General features: G+C 43.4%; 13 pseudogenes; all 13 read left to right on the forward strand.

Annotated features, from left to right (window-relative positions):
* Window positions 1-528: 528 nt before the first annotated feature.
* On the forward strand, window positions 529-793 carry LOC130328515 (U2 spliceosomal RNA; annotated as a pseudogene).
* Window positions 794-2,249: 1,456 nt separating this feature from the next.
* Window positions 2,250-2,513, forward strand: LOC130328520 (U2 spliceosomal RNA; annotated as a pseudogene).
* A 1,456-nt stretch (window positions 2,514-3,969) lies between these two features.
* LOC130328512 (U2 spliceosomal RNA) lies at window positions 3,970-4,233 on the forward strand (annotated as a pseudogene).
* Window positions 4,234-5,685: 1,452 nt separating this feature from the next.
* LOC130328523 (U2 spliceosomal RNA) lies at window positions 5,686-5,949 on the forward strand (annotated as a pseudogene).
* A 1,460-nt stretch (window positions 5,950-7,409) lies between these two features.
* On the forward strand, window positions 7,410-7,674 carry LOC130328513 (U2 spliceosomal RNA; annotated as a pseudogene).
* A 1,466-nt stretch (window positions 7,675-9,140) lies between these two features.
* LOC130328518 (U2 spliceosomal RNA) lies at window positions 9,141-9,405 on the forward strand (annotated as a pseudogene).
* A 1,461-nt stretch (window positions 9,406-10,866) lies between these two features.
* On the forward strand, window positions 10,867-11,130 carry LOC130328524 (U2 spliceosomal RNA; annotated as a pseudogene).
* A 1,463-nt stretch (window positions 11,131-12,593) lies between these two features.
* Window positions 12,594-12,861, forward strand: LOC130328514 (U2 spliceosomal RNA; annotated as a pseudogene).
* Window positions 12,862-14,329: 1,468 nt separating this feature from the next.
* On the forward strand, window positions 14,330-14,593 carry LOC130328519 (U2 spliceosomal RNA; annotated as a pseudogene).
* A 1,459-nt stretch (window positions 14,594-16,052) lies between these two features.
* LOC130328521 (U2 spliceosomal RNA) lies at window positions 16,053-16,316 on the forward strand (annotated as a pseudogene).
* Window positions 16,317-17,800: 1,484 nt separating this feature from the next.
* On the forward strand, window positions 17,801-18,064 carry LOC130328516 (U2 spliceosomal RNA; annotated as a pseudogene).
* Window positions 18,065-19,524: 1,460 nt separating this feature from the next.
* LOC130328510 (U2 spliceosomal RNA) lies at window positions 19,525-19,788 on the forward strand (annotated as a pseudogene).
* A 1,453-nt stretch (window positions 19,789-21,241) lies between these two features.
* Window positions 21,242-21,505, forward strand: LOC130328517 (U2 spliceosomal RNA; annotated as a pseudogene).
* The last annotated feature ends 1,441 nt before the right edge of the window (window positions 21,506-22,946 follow it).

Consider the following 22,946-nt stretch of genomic DNA (forward strand, 5'->3'; position numbering starts at 1 on the left):
TAGGCCCAACAGATTCCAAGAAGGCCAGAATCACCAGCGGCACCACCATCGATTGTCAGGTCACCCGGATTCAGCAAATACCAGAGTCCAAAATGATGCAGGTTTATACTGTTAATTTTCAGTTTATCGTTACAGTTGGTGTTATTCCATGTCGGAAGGGACGCAGCTACAGCCAGTGGGGTAACTAGAGACAGGCAGGCAGCTATGTGCAACAAAGGTAGGCGTGTTGTTTTCATATGCAGATCTGAAATATTGTCTTATATGCAAGAGGAGGAGTGATGGGGGTTCAGGCAAAAGCCAGGCTATGGATTGCATTGCTAAATGCTCCATCAGAGTGCAATGGTCGCCTGTCCTTTTTTTAAGTGATGATGTGGGTTTAGCCTGTGCTGTATGTATGTATGGGTGGCTGACTGCCACCCACCCAGAAAGTGTATGGGAGGCTGGTTGGCTGCCAGCCTTCCTTCCATTCCTATGAGTAATGTGAGTGCTCATGAAGGGGACATGGTTGGGTCCACCCCTTTCCCGGTTATCCCCTCTAGGCCTTTTGGCTTAGATCAAGTGTAAAAAAAAGAAAGGATCTTGCGACAGATCGCATCCTGAGGCATGTTTTTTTTTGTGTGAATACTTGCACTTGGGTGACTTGTGAGCACATACTGATACATACGTTCCCTATCTGGGGACCATAAATTAAATGGATTTTTGAGAAAGGGAGCTGATTTGGAAGCTTGCTTCTGTCGCCCTATGCATTGACCCGATGTGGCAGTATCTTCGGGTAGTGAACAGTGCACCACCCCATTCCAGTGTTAAACAAGAAAGATTCTCATTTAATCCTCCGTGGGTGAGAATTTGAGTTTGAGAATTGGAGACCAAAATGATGAGTTGCACTGACTGGTTTATGAACGTCTATTCATTTAGCGTTTTAATGACCATGTTTGCACACTGATTGGTGTAAATAAATAAAATAAAACTAAATAATAATAAACTAGCACACCTGTGCAGGTTTGACATGACATGACAGGTAGCTGTCTTGTGGGTGGTGCTGAATCCTGTTAAATGACATGAGGGTCTCATGCCTATACACAAGGGTGTGTCATTGCTGTTGCTTGACCATGCATTGGTTTCTGTGGTCAGTGAATGATAAAAACAAAATTTACCATCCATTGATGGATGGGAAATCCGCCATGAGGCATTGGTTTTTAGAAACTGCTGCTCACAACCAATGTTGCAATGGAGTGTCTCCATCTGCTGGTGGTATTGGAAAGGCATTAGTGCTATGACAGGGTCTGAAGAAGAAGAAGAAGAAGACGGAAAAAAATATATATAAAAAGAAAAAGAGAGAGAGAGAGAGAGACTGACTTAGTGAGCGAGTGAGTGAGAGAGTGAGAGTGAGTGAGAGTGAATGAGTGAGTGAGTGATTGAGTGAGTGAGTGAGAACAAATGAGTTAAAGCAAGTGAGTGAGAGAGATCGAATGAATGAAAGTCTGAATGACAGAAAGAAAAAAGGATGAAGAAAGAAGCATGAAGAAAAAAAAATGTATATGGAGTTGCTGACATGAGTGCAATCTACAAAGCCGTTGAGGCTGATCCTCATGGGAGGATTATTGCACCAGGACCCTTAGCACTTTTAAAATGCCATTCAATGCCACGGGCTAGATGTAAACTGCAGATGACCATGTTGTGGTAGTTACCATGGATACCCAAGTGATGTGTGAGCTAACACATAGGCCCAACAGATTCCAAGAAGGCCAGAATCACCAGCGGCACCACCATCGATTGTCAGGTCACCCGGATTCAGCAAATACCAGAGTCCAAAATGATGCAGGTTTATACTGTTAATTTTCAGTTTATCGTTACAGTTGGTGTTATTCCATGTCGGAAGGGACGCAGCTACAGCCAGTGGGGTAACTAGAGACAGGCAGGCAGCTATGTGCAACAAAGGTAGGCGTGTTGTTTTCATATGCAGATCTGAAATATTGTCTTATATGCAAGAGGAGGAGTGATGGGGGTTCAGGCAAAAGCCAGGCTATGGATTGCATTGCTAAATGCTCCATCAGAGTGCAATGGTCGCCTGTCCTTTTTTTAAGTGATGATGTGGGTTTAGCCTGTGCTGTATGTATGTATGGGTGGCTGACTGCCACCCACCCAGAAAGTGTATGGGAGGCTGGTTGGCTGCCAGCCTTCCTTCCATTCCTATGAGTAATGTGAGTGCTCATGAAGGGGACATGGTTGGGTCCACCCCTTTCCCGGTTATCCCCTCTAGGCCTTTTGGCTTAGATCAAGTGTAAAAAAAGAAAGGATCTTGCGACAGATTGCATCCTGAGGCACGTTTTTTTTTGTGTGAATACTTGCACTTGGGTGACTTGTGAGCACATACTGATACATACGTTCCCTATCTGGGGACCATAAATTAAATGGATTTTTGAGAAAGGGAGCTGATTTGGAAGCTTGCTTCTGTCGCCCTATGCATTGACCCGATGTGGCAGTATCTTCGGGTAGTGAACAGTGCACCACCCCATTCCAGTGTTAAACAAGAAAGATTCTCATTTAATCCTCCGTGGGTGAGAATTTGAGTTTGAGAATTGGAGACCAAAATGATGAGTTGCACTGACTGGTTTATGAACGTCTATTCATTTAGCGTTTTAATGACCATGTTTGCACACTGATTGGTGTAAAAAAATAAAATAAAACTAAATAATAATAATCTAGCACACCTGTGCAGGTTTGACATGACATGACAGGTAGCTGTCTTGTGGGTGGTGCTGAATCCTGTTAAATGACATGAGGGTCTCATGCCTATACACAAGGGTGTGTCATTGCTGTTGCTTGACCATGCATTGGTTTCTGTGGTCAGTGAATGATAAAAACAAAATTTACCATCCATTGATGGATGGGAAATCCGCCATGAGGCATTTGTTTTTAGAAACTGCTGCTCACAACCAATGTTGCAATGGAGTGTCTCCATCTGCTGGTGGTATTGGAAAGGCATTAGTGCTATGACAGGGTCTGAAGAAGAAGAAGAAGAAGACGGAAAAAAATATATATAAAAAGAAAAAGAGAGAGAGAGAGACTGACTTAGTGAGCGAGTGAGTGAGAGAGTGAGAGTGAGTGAGAGTGAATGAGTGAGTGAGTGATTGAGTGAGTGAGTGAGTGAGAACAAATGAGTTAAAGCAAGTGAGTGAGAGAGATCGAATGAATGAAAGTCTGAATGACAGAAAGAAAAAAGGATGAAGAAAGAAGCATGAAGAAAAAAAAATGTATATGGAGTTGCTGACATGAGTGCAATCTACAAAGCCGTTGAGGCTGATCCTCATGGGAGGATTATTGCACCAGGACCCTTAGCACTTTTAAAATGCCATTCAATGCCACGGGCTAGATGTAAACTGCAGATGACCATGTTGTGGTAGTTACCATGGATACCCAAGTGATGTGTGAGCTAACACATAGGCCCAACAGATTCCAAGAAGGCCAGAATCACCAGCGGCACCACCATCGATTGTCAGGTCACCCGGATTCAGCAAATACCAGAGTCCAAAATGATGCAGGTTTATACTGTTAATTTTCAGTTTATCGTTACAGTTGGTGTTATTCCATGTCGGAAGGGACGTAGCTACAGCCAGTGGGGTAACTAGAGACAGGCAGGCAGCTATGTGCAACAAAGGTAGGCGTGTTGTTTTCATATGCAGATCTGAAATATTGTCTTATATGCAAGAGGAGGAGTGATGGGGGTTCAGGCAAAAGCCAGGCTATGGATTGCATTGCTAAATGCTCCATCAGAGTGCAATGGTCGCCTGTCCTTTTTTTAAGTGATGATGTGGGTTTAGCCTGTGCTGTATGTATGTATGGGTGGCTGACTGCCACCCACCCAGAAAGTGTATGGGAGGCTGGTTGGCTGCCAGCCTTCCTTCCATTCCTATGAGTAATGTGAGTGCTCATGAAGGGGACATGGTTGGGTCCACCCCTTTCCCGGTTATCCCCTCTAGGCCTTTTGGCTTAGATCAAGTGTAAAAAAAGAAAGGATCTTGCGACAGATCGCATCCTGAGGCACGTTTTTTTTTGTGTGAATACTTGCACTTGGGTGACTTGTGAGCACATACTGATACATACGTTCCCTATCTGGGGACCATAAATTAAATGGATTTTTGAGAAAGGGAGCTGATTTGGAAGCTTGCTTCTGTCGCCCTATGCATTGACCCGATGTGGCAGTATCTTCGGGTAGTGAACAGTGCACCACCCCATTCCAGTGTTAAACAAGAAAGATTCTCATTTAATCCTCCGTGGGTGAGAATTTGAGTTTGAGAATTGGAGACCAAAATGATGAGTTGCACTGACTGGTTTATGAACGTCTATTCATTTAGCGTTTTAATGACCATGTTTGCACACTGATTGGTGTAAAAAAATAAAATAAAACTAAATAATAATAATCTAGCACACCTGTGCAGGTTTGACATGACATGACAGGTAGCTGTCTTGTGGGTGGTGCTGAATCCTGTTAAATGACATGAGGGTCTCATGCCTATACACAAGGGTGTGTCATTGCTGTTGCTTGACCATGCATTGGTTTCTGTGGTCAGTGAATGATAAAAACAAAATTTACCATCCATTGATGGATGGGAAATCCGCCATGAGGCATTTGTTTTTAGAAACTGCTGCTCACAACCAATGTTGCAATGGAGTGTCTCCATCTGCTGGTGGTATTGGAAAGGCATTAGTGCTATGACAGGGTCTGAAGAAGAAGAAGACGGAAAAAAATATATATAAAAAGAAAAAGAGAGAGAGAGAGAGACTGACTTAGTGAGCGAGTGAGTGAGAGAGTGAGAGTGAGTGAGAGTGAATGAGTGAGTGAGTGATTGAGTGAGTGAGTGAGTGAGAACAAATGAGTTAAAGCAAGTGAGTGAGAGAGATCGAATGAATGAAAGTCTGAATGACAGAAAGAAAAAAGGATGAAGAAAGAAGCATGAAGAAAAAAAAATGTATATGGAGTTGCTGACATGAGTGCAATCTACAAAGCCGTTGAGGCTGATCCTCATGGGAGGATTATTGCACCAGGACCCTTAGCACTTTTAAAATGCCATTCAATGCCACGGGCTAGATGTAAACTGCAGATGACCATGTTGTGGTAGTTACCATGGATACCCAAGTGATGTGTGAGCTAACACATAGGCCCAACAGATTCCAAGAAGGCCAGAATCACCAGCGGCACCACCATCGATTGTCAGGTCACCCGGATTCAGCAAATACCAGAGTCCAAAATGATGCAGGTTTATACTGTTAATTTTCAGTTTATCGTTACAGTTGGTGTTATTCCATGTCGGAAGGGACGTAGCTACAGCCAGTGGGGTAACTAGAGACAGGCAGGCAGCTATGTGCAACAAAGGTAGGCGTGTTGTTTTCATATGCAGATCTGAAATATTGTCTTATATGCAAGAGGAGGAGTGATGGGGGTTCAGGCAAAAGCCAGGCTATGGATTGCATTGCTAAATGCTCCATCAGAGTGCAATGGTCGCCTGTCCTTTTTTTAAGTGATGATGTGGGTTTAGCCTGTGCTGTATGTATGTATGGGTGGCTGACTGCCACCCACCCAGAAAGTGTATGGGAGGCTGGTTGGCTGCCAGCCTTCCTTCCATTCCTATGAGTAATGTGAGTGCTCATGAAGGGGACATGGTTGGGTCCACCCCTTTCCCGGTTATCCCCTCTAGGCCTTTTGGCTTAGATCAAGTGTAAAAAAAGAAAGGATCTTGCGACAGATCGCATCCTGAGGCAGGTTTTTTTTTGTGTGAATACTTGCACTTGGGTGACTTGTGAGCACATACTGATACATACGTTCCCTATCTGGGGACCATAAATTAAATGGATTTTTGAGAAAGGGAGCTGATTTGGAAGCTTGCTTCTGTCGCCCTATGCATTGACCCGATGTGGCAGTATCTTCGGGTAGTGAACAGTGCACCACCCCATTCCAGTGTTAAACAAGAAAGATTCTCATTTAATCCTCCGTGGGTGAGAATTTGAGTTTGAGAATTGGAGACCAAAATGATGAGTTGCACTGACTGGTTTATGAACGTCTATTCATTTAGCGTTTTAATGACCATGTTTGCACACTGATTGGTGTAAAAAAATAAAATAAAACTAAATAATAATAATCTAGCACACCTGTGCAGGTTTGACATGACATGACAGGTAGCTGTCTTGTGGGTGGTGCTGAATCCTGTTAAATGACATGAGGGTCTCATGCCTATACACAAGGGTGTGTCATTGCTGTTGCTTGACCATGCATTGGTTTCTGTGGTCAGTGAATGATAAAAACAAAATTTACCATCCATTGATGGATGGGAAATCCGCCATGAGGCATTTGTTTTTAGAAACTGCTGCTCACAACCAATGTTGCAATGGAGTGTCTCCATCTGCTGGTGGTATTGGAAAGGCATTAGTGCTATGACAGGGTCTGAAGAAGAAGAAGAAGAAGACGGAAAAAAATATATATAAAAAGAAAAAGAGAGAGAGAGAGAGAGACTGACTTAGTGAGCGAGTGAGTGAGAGAGTGAGAGTGAGTGAGAGTGAATGAGTGAGTGAGTGATTGAGTGAGTGAGTGAGTGAGAACAAATGAGTTAAAGCAAGTGAGTGAGAGAGATCGAATGAATGAAAGTCTGAATGACAGAAAGAAAAAAGGATGAAGAAAGAAGCATGAAGAAAAAAAAATGTATATGGAGTTGCTGACATGAGTGCAATCTACAAAGCCGTTGAGGCTGATCCTCATGGGAGGATTATTGCACCAGGACCCTTAGCACTTTTAAAATGCCATTCAATGCCACGGGCTAGATGTAAACTGCAGATGACCATGTTGTGGTAGTTACCATGGATACCCAAGTGATGTGTGAGCTAACACATAGGCCCAACAGATTCCAAGAAGGCCAGAATCACCAGCGGCACCACCATCGATTGTCAGGTCACCCGGATTCAGCAAATACCAGAGTCCAAAATGATGCAGGTTTATACTGTTAATTTTCAGTTTATCGTTACAGTTGGTGTTATTCCATGTCGGAAGGGACGCAGCTACAGCCAGTGGGGTAACTAGAGACAGGCAGGCAGCTATGTGCAACAAAGGTAGGCGTGTTGTTTTCATATGCAGATCTGAAATATTGTCTTATATGCAAGAGGAGGAGTGATGGGGGTTCAGGCAAAAGCCAGGCTATGGATTGCATTGCTAAATGCTCCATCAGAGTGCAATGGTCGCCTGTCCTTTTTTTAAGTGATGATGTGGGTTTAGCCTGTGCTGTATGTATGTATGGGTGGCTGACTGCCACCCACCCAGAAAGTGTATGGGAGGCTGGTTGGCTGCCAGCCTTCCTTCCATTCCTATGAGTAATGTGAGTGCTCATGAAGGGGACATGGTTGGGTCCACCCCTTTCCCGGTTATCCCCTCTAGGCCTTTTGGCTTAGATCAAGTGTAAAAAAAGAAAGGATCTTGCGACAGATCGCATCCTGAGGCACGTTTTTTTTTTGTGTGAATACTTGCACTTGGGTGACTTGTGAGCACATACTGATACATACGTTCCCTATCTGGGGACCATAAATTAAATGGATTTTTGAGAAAGGGAGCTGATTTGGAAGCTTGCTTCTGTCGCCCTATGCATTGACCCGATGTGGCAGTATCTTCGGGTAGTGAACAGTGCACCACCCCATTCCAGTGTTAAACAAGAAAGATTCTCATTTAATCCTCCGTGGGTGAGAATTTGAGTTTGAGAATTGGAGACCAAAATGATGAGTTGCACTGACTGGTTTATGAACGTCTATTCATTTAGCGTTTTAATGACCATGTTTGCACACTGATTGGTGTAAAAAAATAAAATAAAACTAAATAATAATAATCTAGCACACCTGTGCAGGTTTGACATGACATGACAGGTAGCTGTCTTGTGGGTGGTGCTGAATCCTGTTAAATGACATGAGGGTCTCATGCCTATACACAAGGGTGTGTCATTGCTGTTGCTTGACCATGCATTGGTTTCTGTGGTCAGTGAATGATAAAAACAAAATTTACCATCCATTGATGGATGGGAAATCCGCCATGAGGCATTTGTTTTTAGAAACTGCTGCTCACAACCAATGTTGCAATGGAGTGTCTCCATCTGCTGGTGGTATTGGAAAGGCATTAGTGCTATGACAGGGTCTGAAGAAGAAGAAGAAGAAGAAGAAAACGGAAAAAAATATATATAAAAAGAAAAAGAGAGAGAGAGAGAGAGACTGACTTAGTGAGCGAGTGAGTGAGAGAGTGAGAGTGAGTGAGAGTGAATGAGTGAGTGAGTGATTGAGTGAGTGAGTGAGTGAGAACAAATGAGTTAAAGCAAGTGAGTGAGAGAGATCGAATGAATGAAAGTCTGAATGACAGAAAGAAAAAAGGATGAAGAAAGAAGCATGAAGAAAAAAAAATGTATATGGAGTTGCTGACATGAGTGCAATCTACAAAGCCGTTGAGGCTGATCCTCATGGGAGGATTATTGCACCAGGACCCTTAGCACTTTTAAAATGCCATTCAATGCCACGGGCTAGATGTAAACTGCAGATGACCATGTTGTGGTAGTTACCATGGATACCCAAGTGATGTGTGAGCTAACACATAGGCCCAACAGATTCCAAGAAGGCCAGAATCACCAGCGGCACCACCATCGATTGTCAGGTCACCCGGATTCAGCAAATACCAGAGTCCAAAATGATGCAGGTTTATACTGTTAATTTTCAGTTTATCGTTACAGTTGGTGTTATTCCATGTCGGAAGGGACGCAGCTACAGCCAGTGGGGTAACTAGAGACAGGCAGGCAGCTATGTGCAACAAAGGTAGGCGTGTTGTTTTCATATGCAGATCTGAAATATTGTCTTATATGCAAGAGGAGGAGTGATGGGGGTTCAGGCAAAAGCCAGGCTATGGATTGCATTGCTAAATGCTCCATCAGAGTGCAATGGTCGCCTGTCCTTTTTTTAAGTGATGATGTGGGTTTAGCCTGTGCTGTATGTATGTATGGGTGGCTGACTGCCACCCACCCAGAAAGTGTATGGGAGGCTGGTTGGCTGCCAGCCTTCCTTCCATTCCTATGAGTAATGTGAGTGCTCATGAAGGGGACATGGTTGGGTCCACCCCTTTCCCGGTTATCCCCTCTAGGCCTTTTGGCTTAGATCAAGTGTAAAAAAAGAAAGGATCTTACGACAGATCGCATCCTGAGGCACGTTTTTTTTTTGTGTGAATACTTGCACTTGGGTGACTTGTGAGCACATACTGATACATACGTTCCCTATCTGGGGACCATAAATTAAATGGATTTTTGAGAAAGGGAGCTGATTTGGAAGCTTGCTTCTGTCGCCCTATGCATTGACCCGAGGTGGCAGTATCTTTGGGTAGTGAACAGTGCACCACCCCATTCCAGTGTTAAACAAGAAAGATTCTCATTTAATCCTCCGTGGGTGAGAATTTGAGTTTGAGAATTGGAGACCAAAATGATGAGTTGCACTGACTGGTTTATGAACGTCTATTCATTTAGCGTTTTAATGACCATGTTTGCACACTGATTGGTGTAAAAAAATAAAATAAAACTAAATAATAATAATCTAGCACACCTGTGCAGGTTTGACATGACATGACAGGTAGCTGTCTTGTGGGTGGTGCTGAATCCTGTTAAATGACATGAGGGTCTCATGCCTATACACAAGGGTGTGTCATTGCTGCTGCTTGACCATGCATTGGTTTCTGTGGTCAGTGAATGATAAAAACAAAATTTACCATCCATTGATGGATGGGAAATCCGCCATGAGGCATTTGTTTTTAGAAACTGCTGCTCACAACCAATGTTGCAATGGAGTGTCTCCATCTGCTGGTGGTATTGGAAAGGCATTAGTGCTATGACAGGGTCTGAAGAAGAAGAAGAAGAAGACGGAAAAAAAATATATATAAAAAGAAAAAGAGAGAGAGAGAGAGAGACTGACTTAGTGAGCGAGTGAGTGAGAGAGTGAGAGTGAGAGTGAATGAGTGAGTGATTGAGTGAGTGAGTGAGTGAGTGAGTGAGAACAAATGAGTTAAAGCAAGTGAGTGAGAGAGATCGAATGAATGAAAGTCTGAATGACAGAAAGAAAAAAGGATGAAGAAAGAAGCATGAAGAAAAAAAAATGTATATGGAGTTGCTGACATGAGTGCAATCTACAAAGCCGTTGAGGCTGATCCTCATGGGAGGATTATTGCACCAGGACCCTTAGCACTTTTAAAATGCCATTCAATGCCACGGGCTAGATGTAAACTGCAGATGACCATGTTGTGGTAGTTACCATGGATACCCAAGTGATGTGTGAGCTAACACATAGGCCCAACAGATTCCAAGAAGGCCAGAATCACCAGCGGCACCACCATCGATTGTCAGGTCACCCGGATTCAGCAAATACCAGAGTCCAAAATGATGCAGGTTTATACTGTTAATTTTCAGTTTATCGTTACAGTTGGTGTTATTCCATGTCGGAAGGGACGCAGCTACAGCCAGTGGGGTAACTAGAGACAGGCAGGCAGCTATGTGCAACAAAGGTAGGCGTGTTGTTTTCATATGCAGATCTGAAATATTGTCTTATATGCAAGAGGAGGAGTGATGGGGGTTCAGGCAAAAGCCAGGCTATGGATTGCATTGCTAAATGCTCCATCAGAGTGCAATGGTCGCCTGTCCTTTTTTTAAGTGATGATGTGGGTTTAGCCTGTGCTGTATGTATGTATGGGTGGCTGACTGCCACCCACCCAGAAAGTGTATGGGAGGCTGGTTGGCTGCCAGCCTTCCTTCCATTCCTATGAGTAATGTGAGTGCTCATGAAGGGGACATGGTTGGGTCCACCCCTTTCCCGGTTATCCCCTCTAGGCCTTTTGGCTTAGATCAAGTGTAAAAAAAGAAAGGATCTTGCGACAGATCGCATCCTGAGGCAGGTTTTTTTTTGTGTGAATACTTGCACTTGAGTGACTTGTGAGCACATACTGATACATACGTTCCCTATCTGGGGACCATAAATTAAATGGATTTTTGAGAAAGGGAGCTGATTTGGAAGCTTGCTTCTGTCGCCCTATGCATTGACCCGATGTGGCAGTATCTTCGGGTAGTGAACAGTGCACCACCCCATTCCAGTGTTAAACAAGAAAGATTCTCATTTAATCCTCCGTGGGTGAGAATTTGAGTTTGAGAATTGGAGACCAAAATGATGAGTTGCACTGACTGGTTTATGAACGTCTATTCATTTAGCGTTTTAATGACCATGTTTGCACACTGATTGGTGTAAAAAAATAAAATAAAACTAAATAATAATAATCTAGCACACCTGTGCAGGTTTGACATGACATGACAGGTAGCTGTCTTGTGGGTGGTGCTGAATCCTGTTAAATGACATGAGGGTCTCATGCCTATACACAAGGGTGTGTCATTGCTGTTGCTTGACCATGCATTGGTTTCTGTGGTCAGTGAATGATAAAAACAAAATTTACCATCCATTGATGGATGGGAAATCCGCCATGAGGCATTTGTTTTTAGAAACTGCTGCTCACAACCAATGTTGCAATGGAGTGTCTCCATCTGCTGGTGGTATTGGAAAGGCATTAGTGCTATGACAGGGTCTGAAGAAGAAGAAGAAGAAGAAGAAGAAGACGGAAAAAAATATATATAAAAAGAAAAAGAGAGAGAGAGAGAGAGAGACTGACTTAGTGAGCGAGTGAGTGAGAGAGTGAGAGTGAGTGAGAGTGAATGAGTGAGTGAGTGATTGAGTGAGTGAGAACAAATGAGTTAAAGCAAGTGAGTGAGAGAGATCGAATGAATGAAAGTCTGAATGACAGAAAGAAAAAAGGATGAAGAAAGAAGCATGAAGAAAAAAAAATGTATATGGAGTTGCTGACATGAGTGCAATCTACAAAGCCGTTGAGGCTGATCCTCATGGGAGGATTATTGCACCAGGACCCTTAGCACTTTTAAAATGCCATTCAATGCCACGGGCTAGATGTAAACTGCAGATGACCATGTTGTGGTAGTTACCATGGATACCCAAGTGATGTGTGAGCTAACACATAGGCCCAACAGATTCCAAGAAGGCCAGAATCACCAGCGGCACCACCATCGATTGTCAGGTCACCCGGATTCAGCAAATACCAGAGTCCAAAATGATGCAGGTTTATACTGTTAATTTTCAGTTTATCGTTACAGTTGGTGTTATTCCATGTCGGAAGGGACGCAGCTACAGCCAGTGGGGTAACTAGAGACAGGCAGGCAGCTATGTGCAACAAAGGTAGGCGTGTTGTTTTCATATGCAGATCTGAAATATTGTCTTATATGCAAGAGGAGGAGTGATGGGGGTTCAGGCAAAAGCCAGGCTATGGATTGCATTGCTAAATGCTCCATCAGAGTGCAATGGTCGCCTGTCCTTTTTTTAAGTGATGATGTGGGTTTAGCCTGTGCTGTATGTATGTATGGGTGGCTGACTGCCACCCACCCAGAAAGTGTATGGGAGGCTGGTTGGCTGCCAGCCTTCCTTCCATTCCTATGAGTAATGTGAGTGCTCATGAAGGGGACATGGTTGGGTCCACCCCTTTCCCGGTTATCCCCTCTAGGCCTTTTGGCTTAGATCAAGTGTAAAAAAAGCAAGGATCTTGCGACAGATCGCATCCTGAGGCACGTTTTTTTTTTTTTGTGTGAATACTTGCACTTGGGTGACTTGTGAGCACATACTGATACATACGTTCCCTATCTGGGGACCATAAATTAAATGGATTTTTGAGAAAGGGAGCTGATTTGGAAGCTTGCTTCTGTCGCCCTATGCATTGACCCGATGTGGCAGTATCTTCGGGTAGTGAACAGTGCACCACCCCATTCCAGTGTTAAACAAGAAAGATTCTCATTTAATCCTCCGTGGGTGAGAATTTGAGTTTGAGAATTGGAGACCAAAATGATGAGTTGCACTGACTGGTTTATGAACGTCTATTCATTTAGCGTTTTAATGACCATGTTTGCACACTGATTGGTGTAAAAAAATAAAATAAAACTAAATAATAATAATCTAGCACACCTGTGCAGGTTTGACATGACATGACAGGTAGCTGTCTTGTGGGTGGTGCTGAATCCTGTTAAATGACATGAGGGTCTCATGCCTATACACAAGGGTGTGTCTTTGCTGCTGCTTGACCATGCATTGGTTTCTGTGGTCAGTGAATGATAAAAACAAAATTTACCATCCATTGATGGATGGGAAATCCGCCATGAGGCATTTGTTTTTAGAAACTGCTGCTCACAACCAATGTTGCAATGGAGTGTCTCCATCTGCTGGTGGTATTGGAAAGGCATTAGTGCTATGACAGGGTCTGAAGAAGAAGAAGAAGAAGACGGAAAAAAATATATATAAAAAGAAAAAGAGAGAGAGAGAGAGAGACTGACTTAGTGAGCGAGTGAGTGAGAGAGTGAGAGTGAGTGAGAGTGAATGAGTGAGTGAGTGATTGAGTGAGTGAGTGAGTGAGTGAGTGAGAACAAATGAGTTAAAGCAAGTGAGTGAGAGAGATCGAATGAATGAAAGTCTGAATGACAGAAAGAAAAAAGGATGAAGAAAGAAGCATGAAGAAAAAAAAATGTATATGGAGTTGCTGACATGAGTGCAATCTACAAAGCCGTTGAGGCTGATCCTCATGGGAGGATTATTGCACCAGGACCCTTAGCACTTTTAAAATGCCATTCAATGCCACGGGCTAGATGTAAACTGCAGATGACCATGTTGTGGTAGTTACCATGGATACCCAAGTGATGTGTGAGCTAACACATAGGCCCAACAGATTCCAAGAAGGCCAGAATCACCAGCGGCACCACCATCGATTGTCAGGTCACCCGGATTCAGCAAATACCAGAGTCCAAAATGATGCAGGTTTATACTGTTAATTTTCAGTTTATCGTTACAGTTGGTGTTATTCCATGTCGGAAGGGACGCAGCTACAGCCAGTGGGGTAACTAGAGACAGGCAGGCAGCTATGTGCAACAAAGGTAGGCGTGTTGTTTTCATATGCAGATCTGAAATATTGTCTTATATGCAAGAGGAGGAGTGATGGGGGTTCAGGCAAAAGCTAGGCTATGGATTGCATTGCTAAATGCTCCATCAGAGTGCAATGGTCGCCTGTCCTTTTTTTAAGTGATGATGTGGGTTTAGCCTGTGCTGTATGTATGTATGGGTGGCTGACTGCCACCCACCAATAAAGTGTATGGGAGGCTGGTTGGCTGCCAGCCTTCCTTCCATTCCTATGAGTAATGTGAGTGCTCATGAAGGGGACATGGTTGGGTCCACCCCTTTCCCAGTTATCCCCTCTAGGCCTTTTGGCTTAGATCAAGTGTAAAAAAAGAAAGGATCTTGCGACAGATCGCATCCTGAGGCACGTTTTTTTTTGTGTGAATACTTGCACTTGGGTGACTTGTGAGCACATACTGATACATACGTTCCCTATCTGGGGACCATAAATTAAATGGATTTTTGAGAAAGGGAGCTGATTTTGAAGCTTGCTTCTGTCGCCCTATGCATTGACCCAATGTGGCAGTATCTTCGGGTAGTGAACAGTGCACCACCCCATTCCAGTGTTAAACAAGAAAGATTCTCATTTAATCCTCCGTGGGGGAGAATTTGAGTTTGAGAATTGGAGACCAAAATGATGAGTTGCACTGACTGGTTTATGAACGTCTATTCATTTAGCGTTTTAATGATCATGTTTGCACACTGATTGGTGTAAAAAAAATAAAATAAAACTAAATAATAATAATCTAGCACACCTGTGCAGGTTTGACATGACATGACAGGTAGCTGTCTTGTGGGTGGTGCTGAATCCTGTTAAATGACATGAGGGTCTCATGCCTATACACAAGGGTGTGTCATTGCTGTTGCTTGACCATGCATTGGTTTCTGTGGTCAGTGAATGATAAAAACAAAATTTACTATCCTTTGATGGATGGGAAATCCGCCATGAGGCATTTGTTTTTAGAAACTGCTGCTCACAACCAATGTTGCAATGGAGTGTCTCCATCTGCTGGTGGTATTGGAAAGGCATTAGTGCTATGACAGGGTCTGAAGAAGAAGAAGAAGACGGAAAAAAAATATATATAAAAAGAAAAAGAGAGAGAGAGAGAGAGACTGACTTAGTGAGCGAGTGAGTGAGAGAGTGAGAGTGAGTGAGAGTGAATGAGTGAGTGAGTGATTGAGTGAGTGAGTGAGTGAGAACAAATGAGTTAAAGCAAGTGAGTGAGAGAGATCGAATGAATGAAAGTCTGAATGACAGAAAGAAAAAAGGATGAAGAAAGAAGCATGAAGAAAAAAAAATGTATATGGAGTTGCTGACATGAGTGCAATCTACAAAGCCGTTGAGGCTGATCCTCATGGGAGGATTATTGCACCAGGACCCTTAGCACTTTTAAAATGCCATTCAATGCCACGGGCTAGATGTAAACTGCAGATGACCATGTTGTGGTAGTTACCATGGATACCCAAGTGATGTGTGAGCTAACACATAGGCCCAACAGATTCCAAGAAGGCCAGAATCACCAGCGGCACCACCATCGATTGTCAGGTCACCCGGATTCAGCAAATGCCAGAGTCCAAAATGATGCAGGTTTATACTGTTAATTTTCAGTTTATCGTTACAGTTGGTGTTATTCCATGTCGGAAGGGACGCAGCTACAGCCAGTGGGGTAACTAGAGACAGGCAGGCAGCTATGTGCAACAAAGGTAGGCGTGTTGTTTTCATATGCAGATCTGAAATATTGTCTTATATGCAAGAGGAGGAGTGATGGGGGTTCAGGCAAAAGCCAGGCTATGGATTGCATTGCTAAATGCTCCATCAGAGTGCAATGGTCGCCTGTCCTTTTTTTAAGTGATGATGTGGGTTTAGCCTGTGCTGTATGTATGTATGGGTGGCTGACTGCCACCCACCCAGAAAGTGTATGGGAGGCTGGTTGGCTGCCAGCCTTCCTTCCATTCCTATGAGTAATGTGAGTGCTCATGAAGGGGACATGGTTGGGTCCACCCCTTTCCCGGTTATCCCCTCTAGGCCTTTTGGCTTAGATCAAGTGTAAAAAAAGAAAGGATCTTGCGACAGATCGCATCCTGAGACACGTTTTTTTTTGTGTGAATACTTGCACTTGGGTGACTTGTGAGCACATACTGATACATACGTTCCCTATCTGGGGACCATAAATTAAATGGATTTTTGAGAAAGGGAGCTGATTTGGAAGCTTGCTTCTGTCGCCCTATGCATTGACCCGATGTGGCAGTATCTTCGGGTAGTGAACAGTGCACCACCCCATTCCAGTGTTAAACAAGAAAGATTCTCATTTAATCCTCCGTGGGTGAGAATTTGAGTTTGAGAATTGGAGACCAAAATGATGAGTTGCACTGACTGGTTTATGAACGTCTATTCATTTAGCGTTTTAATGACCATGTTTGCACACTGATTGGTGTAAAAAAATAAAATAAAACTAAATAATAATAATCTAGCACACCTGTGCAGGTTTGACATGACATGACAGGTAGCTGTCTTGTGGGTGGTGCTGAATCCTGTTAAATGACATGAGGGTCTCATGCCTATACACAAGGGTGTGTCATTGCTGTTGCTTGACCATGCATTGGTTTCTGTGGTCAGTGAATGATAAAAACAAAATTTACCATCCATTGATGGATGGGAAATCCGCCATGAGGCATTTGTTTTTAGAAACTGCTGCTCACAACCAGTGTTGCAATGGAGTGTCTCCATCTGCTGGTGGTATTGGAAAGGCATTAGTGCTATGACAGGGTCTGAAGAAGAAGAAGAAGAAGAAGAAGAAGAAGAAGAAGACGGAAAAAAATATATATAAAAAGAAAAAGAGAGAGAGAGAGAGAGAGACTGACTTAGTGAGCGAGTGAGTGAGAGAGTGAGAGTGAGTGAGAGTGAATGAGTGAGTGAGTGATTGAGTGAGTGAGTGAGTGAGTGAGAACAAATGAGTTAAAGCAAGTGAGTGAGAGAGATCGAATGAATGAAAGTCTGAATGACAGAAAGAAAAAAGGATGAAGAAAGAAGCATAAAGAAAAAAAAATGTATATGGAGTTGCTGACATGAGTGCAATCTACAAAGCCGTTGAGGCTGATCCTCATGGGAGGATTATTGCACCAGGACCCTTAGCACTTTTAAAATGCCATTCAATGCCACGGGCTAGATGTAAACTGCAGATGACCATGTTGTGGTAGTTACCATGGATACCCAAGTGATGTGTGAGCTAACACATAGGCCCAACAGATTCCAAGAAGGCCAGAATCACCAGCGGCACCACCATCGATTGTCAGGTCACCCGGATTCAGCAAATACCAGAGTCCAAAATGATGCAGGTTTATACTGTTAATTTTCAGTTTATCGTTACAGTTGGTGTTATTCCATGTCGGAAGGGACGCAGCTACAGCCAGTGGGGTAACTAGAGACAGGCAGGCAGCTATGTGCAACAAAGGTAGGCGTGTTGTTTTCATATGCAGATCTGAAATATTGTCTTATATGCAAGAGGAGGAGTGATGGGGGTTCAGGCAAAAGCCAGGCTATGGATTGCATTGCTAAATGCTCCATCAGAGTGCAATGGTCGCCTGTCCTTTTTTTAAGTGATGATGTGGGTTTAGCCTGTGCTGTATGTATGTATGGGTGGCTGACTGCCACCCACCCAGAAAGTGTATGGGAGGCTGGTTGGCTGCCAGCCTTCCTTCCATTCCTATGAGTAATGTGAGTGCTCATGAAGGGGACATGGTTGGGTCCACCCCTTTCCCGGTTATCCCCTCTAGGCCTTTTGGCTTAGATCAAGTGTAAAAAAAGAAAGGATCTTGCGACAGATCGCATCCTGAGACACGTTTTTTTTTGTGTGAATACTTGCACTTGGGTGACTTGTGAGCACATACTGATACATACGTTCTCTATCTGGGGACCATAAATTAAATGGATTTTTGAGAAAGGGAGCTGATTTGGAAGCTTGCTTCTGTCGCCCTATGCATTGACCCGATGTGGCAGTATCTTCGGGTAGTGAACAGTGCACCACCCCATTCCAGTGTTAAACAAGAAAGATTCTCATTTAATCCTCCGTGGGTGAGAATTTGAGTTTGAGAATTGGAGACCAAAATGATGAGTTGCACTGACTGGTTTATGAACGTCTATTCATTTAGCGTTTTAATGACCATGTTTGCACACTGATTGGTGTAAAAAAATAAAATAAAACTAAATAATAATAATCTAGCACACCTGTGCAGGTTTGACATGACATGACAGGTAGCTGTCTTGTGGGTGGTGCTGAATCCTGTTAAATGACATGAGGGTCTCATGCCTATACACAAGGGTGTGTCATTGCTGTTGCTTGACCATGCATTGGTTTCTGTGGTCAGTGAATGATAAAAACAAAATTTACCATCCATTGATTGATGGGAAATCCGCCATGAGGCATTTGTTTTTAGAAACTGCTGCTCACAACCAATGTTGCAATGGAGTGTCTCCATCTGCTGGTGGTATTGGAAAGGCATTAGTGCTATGACAGGGTCTGAAGAAGAAGAAGAAGAAGAAGAAGACGGAAAAAAATATATATAAAAAGAAAAAGAGAGAGAGAGAGACTGACTTAGTGAGCGAGTGAGTGAGAGAGTGAGTGAGAGTGAATGAGTGAGTGAGTGATTGAGTGAGTGAGTGAGTGAGTGAGAACAAATGAGTTAAAGCAAGTGAGTGAGAGAGATCGAATGAATGAAAGTCTGAATGACAGAAATAAAAAAGGATGAAGAAAGAAGCATGAAGAAAAAAAAATTTATATGGAGTTGCTGACATGAGTGCAATCTACAAAGCCGTTGAGGCTGATCCTCATGGGAGGATTATTGCACCAGGACCCTTAGCACTTTTAAAATGCCATTCAATGCCACGGGCTAGATGTAAACTGCAGATGACCATGTTGTGGTAGTTACCATGGATACCCAAGTGATGTGTGAGCTAACACATAGGCCCAACAGATTCCAAGAAGGCCAGAATCACCAGCGGCACCACCATCGATTGTCAGGTCACCCGGATTCAGCAAATACCAGAGTCCAAAATGATGCAGGTTTATACTGTTAATTTTCAGTTTATCGTTACAGTTGGTGTTATTCCATGTCGGAAGGGACGCAGCTACAGCCAGTGGGGTAACTAGAGACAGGCAGGCAGCTATGTGCAACAAAGGTAGGCGTGTTGTTTTCATATGCAGATCTGAAATATTGTCTTATATGCAAGAGGAGGAGTGATGGGGGTTCAGGCAAAAGCCAGGCTATGGATTGCATTGCTAAATGCTCCATCAGAGTGCAATGGTCGCCTGTCCTTTTTTTAAGTGATGATGTGGGTTTAGCCTGTGCTGTATGTATGTATGGGTGGCTGACTGCCACCCACCCAGAAAGTGTATGGGAGGCTGGTTGGCTGCCAGCCTTCCTTCCATTCCTATGAGTAATGTGAGTGCTCATGAAGGGGACATGGTTGGGTCCACCCCTTGCCCGGTTATCCCCTCTAGGCCTTTTGGCTTAGATCAAGTGTAAAATAAGAAAGGATCTTGCGACAGATCGCATCCTGAGGCACGTTTTTTTTTGTGTGAATACTTGCACTTGGGTGACTTGTGAGCACATACTGATACATACGTTCCCTATCTGGGGACCATAAATTAAATGGATTTTTGAGAAAGGGAGCTGATTTGGAAGCTTGCTTCTGTCGCCCTATGCATTGACCCGATGTGGCAGTATCTTCGGGTAGTGAACAGTGCACCACCCCATTCCAGTGTTAAACAAGAAAGATTCTCATTTAATCCTCCGTGGGTGAGAATTTGAGTTTGAGAATTGGAGACCAAAATGATGAGTTGCACTGACTGGTTTATGAACGTCTATTCATTTAGCGTTTTAATGACCATGTTTGCACACTGATTGGTGTAAAAAAATAAAATAAAACTAAATAATAATAATCTAGCACACCTGTGCAGGTTTGACATGACATGACAGGTAGCTGTCTTGTGGGTGGTGCTGAATCCTGTTAAATGACATGAGGGTCTCATGCCTATACACAAGGGTGTGTCATTGCTGTTGCTTGACCATGCATTGGTTTCTGTGGTCAGTGAATGATAAAAACAAAATTTACCATCCATTGATGGATGGGAAATCCGCCATGAGGCATTTGTTTTTAGAAACTGCTGCTCACAACCAGTGTTGCAATGGAGTGTCTCCATCTGCTGGTGGTATTGGAAAGGCATTAGTGCTATGACAGGGTCTGAAGAAGAAGAAGAAGAAGAAGACGGAAAAAAATATATATAAAAAGAAAAAGAGAGAGAGAGAGAGAGAGACTGACTTAGAGTGAGAGTGAGTGAGAGTGAATGAGTGAGTGAGTGATTGAGTGAGTGAGTGAGTGAGTGAGAACAAATGAGTTAAAGCAAGTGAGTGAGAGAGATCGAATGAATGAAAGTCTGAATGACAGAAAGAAAAAAGGATGAAGAAAGAAGCATGAAGAAAAAAAAATGTATATGGAGTTGCTGACATGAGTGCAATCTACAAAGCCGTTGAGGCTGATCCTCATGGGAGGATTATTGCACCAGGACCCTTAGCACTTTTAAAATGCCATTCAATGCCACGGGCTAGATGTAAACTGCAGATGACCATGTTGTGGTAGTTACCATGGATACCCAAGTGATGTGTGAGCTAACACATAGGCCCAACAGATTCCAAGAAGGCCAGAATCACCAGCGGCACCACCATCGATTGTCAGGTCACCCGGATTCAGCAAATACCAGAGTCCAAAATGATGCAGGTTTATACTGTTAATTTTCAGTTTATCGTTACAGTTGGTGTTATTCCATGTCGGAAGGGACGCAGCTACAGCCAGTGGGGTAACTAGAGACAGGCAGGCAGCTATGTGCAACAAAGGTAGGCGTGTTGTTTTCATATGCAGATCTGAAATATTGTCTTATATGCAAGAGGAGGAGTGATGGGGGTTCAGGCAAAAGCCAGGCTATGGATTGCATTGCTAAATGCTCCATCAGAGTGCAATGGTCGCCTGTCCTTTTTTTAAGTGATGATGTGGGTTTAGCCTGTGCTATATGTATGTATGGGTGGCTGACTGCCACCCACCCAGAAAGTGTATGGGAGGCTGGTTGGCTGCCAGCCTTCCTTCCATTCCTATGAGTAATGTGAGTGCTCATGAAGGGGACATGGTTGGGTCCCCCCCCCTTTCCCGGTTATCCCCTCTAGGCCTTTTGGCTTAGATCAAGTGTAAAAAAAGAAAGGATCTTGCGACAGATCGCATCTTGAGGCACATTTTTTTTTGTGTGAATACTTGCACTTGGGTGACTTGTGAGCACATACTGATACATACGTTGCCTATCTGGGGACCATAAATTAAATGGATTTTTGAGAAAGGGAGCTGATTTGGAAGCTTGCTTCTGTCGCCCTATGCATTGACCCGATGTGGCAGTATCTTCGGGTAGTGAACAGTGCACCACCCCATTCCAGTGTTAAACAAGAAAGATTCTCATTTAATCCTCCGTGGGTGAGAATTTGAGTTTGAGAATTGGAGACCAAAATGATGAGTTGCACTGACTGGTTTATGAACGTCTATTCATTTAGCGTTTTAATGACCATGTTTGCACACTGATTGGTGTAAAAAAATAAAATAAAACTAAATAATAATAATCTAGCACACCTGTGCAGGTTTGACATGACATGACAGGTAGCTGTCTTGTGGGTGGTGCTGAATCCTGTTAAATGACATGAGGGTCTCATGCCTATACACAAGGGTGTGTCATTGCTGTTGCTTGACCATGCATTGGTTTCTGTGGTCAGTGAATGATAAAAACTAAATTTACCATCCATTGATGGATGGGAAATCCGCCATGAGGCATTTGTTTTTAGAAACTGCTGCTCACAACCAATGTTGCAATGGAGTGTCTCCATTTGCTGGTGGTATTGGAAAGGCATTAGTGCTATGACAGGGTCTGAAGAAGAAGAAGACGGAAAAAAATATATATAAAAAGAAAAAGAGAGAGAGAGAGAGAGACTGACTTAGTGAGCGAGTGAGTGAGAGAGTGAGAGTGAGTGAGAGTGAATGAGTGAGTGAGTGATTGAGTGAGTGAGTGAGTGAGTGAGAACAAATGAGTTAAAGCAAGTGAGTGAGAGAGATCGAATGAATGAAAGTCTGAATGACAGAAAGAAAAAAGGATGAAGAAAGAAGCATGAAGAAAAAAAAATGTATATGGAGTTGCTGACATGAGTGCAATCTACAAAGCCGTTGAGGCTGATCCTCATGGGAGGATTATTGCACCAGGACCCTTAGCACTTTTAAAATGCCATTCAATGCCACGGGCTAGATGTAAACTGCAGATGACCATGTTGTGGTAGTTACCATGGATACCCAAGTGATGTGTGAGCTAACACATAGGCCCAACAGATTCCAAGAAGGCCAGAATCACCAGCGGCACCACCATCGATTGTCAGGTCACCCGGATTCAGCAAATACCAGAGTCCAAAATGATGCAGGTTTATACTGTTAATTTTCAGTTTATCGTTACAGTTGGTGTTATTCCATGTCGGAAGGGACGCAGCTACAGCCAGTGGGATAACTAGAGACAGGCAGGCAGCTATGTGCAACAAAGGTAGGCGTGTTGTTTTCATATGCAGATCTGAAATATTGTCTTATATGCAAGAGGAGGAGTGATGGGGGTTCAGGCAAAAGCCAGGCTATGGATTGCATTGCTAAATGCTCCATCAGAGTGCAATGGTCGCCTGTCCTTTTTTTAAGTGATGATGTGGGTTTAGCCTGTGCTATATGTATGTATGGGTGGCTGACTGCCACCCACCCAGAAAGTGTATGGGAGGCTGGTTGGCTGCCAGCCTTCCTTCCATTCCTATGAGTAATGTGAGTGCTCATGAAGGGGACATGGTTGGGT

The sequence above is a fragment of the Hyla sarda genome, unplaced genomic scaffold, assembly GCF_029499605.1.
Source record: "Hyla sarda isolate aHylSar1 unplaced genomic scaffold, aHylSar1.hap1 scaffold_3089, whole genome shotgun sequence".
Taxonomy (NCBI): Eukaryota; Metazoa; Chordata; class Amphibia; order Anura; family Hylidae; genus Hyla; species Hyla sarda.